This window comes from Sinohyriopsis cumingii, unplaced genomic scaffold, assembly GCF_028554795.1.
Source record: "Sinohyriopsis cumingii isolate HCF-2022 unplaced genomic scaffold, ASM2855479v2 utg000646l, whole genome shotgun sequence".
Classification (NCBI taxonomy): domain Eukaryota; kingdom Metazoa; phylum Mollusca; class Bivalvia; order Unionida; family Unionidae; genus Sinohyriopsis; species Sinohyriopsis cumingii.
Window position 1 is genome coordinate 872,657 of NW_028315921.1, and position 2,015 is coordinate 874,671.

The 2,015-nt window shown below is 39.9% G+C and overlaps 1 non-coding gene across 1 annotated transcript; it reads right to left on the minus strand.

The window, feature by feature from the left end:
* Window positions 1-621: 621 nt before the first annotated feature.
* Trnas-gcu (transfer RNA serine (anticodon GCU)) lies at window positions 622-703 on the minus strand. The gene has a single exon. It is a non-coding gene; the product is annotated as a tRNA-Ser (tRNA).
* Between the last annotated feature and the right edge of the window lie 1,312 nt (window positions 704-2,015).

Sequence of the window (2,015 nt, forward strand, 5' to 3'; positions counted from 1 at the left end):
TCTGATAACATCAGTTTCTTTGACCTTCTTAACATTAACCGCAATTGTAGATTGTTGTCCAAGACTATCCGAGTATACAAACGTACAGTCTCCTGTTACTTAAAATTTGACCATCGTTTTAATGGGTATTACACACACTTCTAGTAAACAGACACATACGCGTGTGCTTTGGTGCCGTTTTGGAAACAACTCACCCCTTACCCTCCCAAACCTTAACTTGATCCCTTTTGCCTTGCTCGCAACCCTAAATGTTTCTGCTAATCGGCCGATTCGCGGCATTGATATTTGGCTACACTTCCCGCATGCATGTTAGCACTACTGGGACTTTATTTCAATGCCAAGAAATGTTGTTGTTTTTTTTTCTCCTGTGGGAGATAAAATGTTCCACACGCACAAAAAGTACAACTCGATTATAAATATGCAGCCGGAACAGGTCAATACACAAACCTGTCACAAACATGCACAAAACGTCAGTCCATTCAAGACACAAACCACCAAAAAAAATCATGGAGACATCATTAGGCGTGTTTTCTTTCTGACGTGACGATATCACATTACAATATTGATGAATACGGTTTGTAGTCATAACTAAAAGTTCTACACATCAGATAAAATGTATATCGACGAAGATGGGATTCGAACCCACGCGGGGAGACCCCAATGGATTAGCAGTCCATCGCCTTAACCACTCGGCCACCTCGTCCGGTGTATTTTGATGAGTACACTATTTATGTAGGGAGTGATCTATAGCTACCTGGCCTAAACCACACACAACTTTTGTCTGATATTCACGATTCAATATGTTTTTTTTTCAGACAGAAAAAAATTCTAACTGTCGAACCATCCTAGCTCTAACTGATGTGCACATAAAGAACCTAGTGCATGATATTCTTTAAAAGAAGAAATATATATCTTCAGGTAAATTAAAACAATTCTCCTGGCTGGGAGAAAACTCAACATTACCCACCTACCCACCCAATAAACAGAAACAAATACATGGTCGGTCCCTTAGTGAGCAAGCATGTTCATATCAATGGATTGTTAGGCAAGGGAAAAAACTCGTACGAACATTCGTTGTATTCATCACTTCGGTAAGTATTACATCAGATCAGTTCCATTTTTTTTAAAGTTATAAAAATCAATGTTTTCTAACAGCAGAGCCGAGTGGCCGAGTGGTCTAAAGCGCTCTCCGTCACGGATCACTGCCATCTCACCTCTGTCTGCGTGGGTTCGAGTCTCGGGCTCGGCCAATGTGGACATGTGAGAAAGCTTGCCGGTAGCTTCTCGTGGGTCGGTGGTTCTTTCCGGGGTTTTCCCGGGTTCTTCCTCCACCATTAATACTGGCCGCCATGTATAGCCTATCTTGTGCTGAAAAATGGCGTTAAACCCTATAACAACAACAATAACAACTAACAGCAGAGTGGCGCAGTGGAAGCGTGCTGGGCCCATAACCCAGAGGTCCGTGGATCGAAACCACGCTCTGCTAATCACTTTTATTTGGTTTTTGTTTTTTGTTTTTAATTTTAAATTCATAACATCAAATTATCATTTATCTTCAGGCACAAAAATATAAATAAAAGGCACATTCAGTAAATATGTATCTGATTTCATATATAAAATGTGGGTCAATGTAATTTACTTTTCACGCTTCAATGACGGCTTTTTTGGTGCGAATTTGGACCTTCTACACCGTTCTAGCAATAATAAAATGTCAAATGTACATGCAGCTAAAGTGAAATATAACAAAAGGTCAAGGTAACATTACTTTCACCCTTAAGCCATGTATTTTGTTGAGATCCTATATAGAAGTTGATACATGCATGTAAAATATTAAGTTCTTTTCTTTGGCACTGTATCAATTATTGTAGAGAATTTAAAGGTACAGAAAACAATTTGTCAAGGACATGATACAAGCAAAAGAAAAACAATGTGGCATGTAATGATATAGCATTGGAACGTTCGACAGTGATCAGGTGGACAAGCCTCCCCGTGTTTCCCACCCCACCGCCGGCATC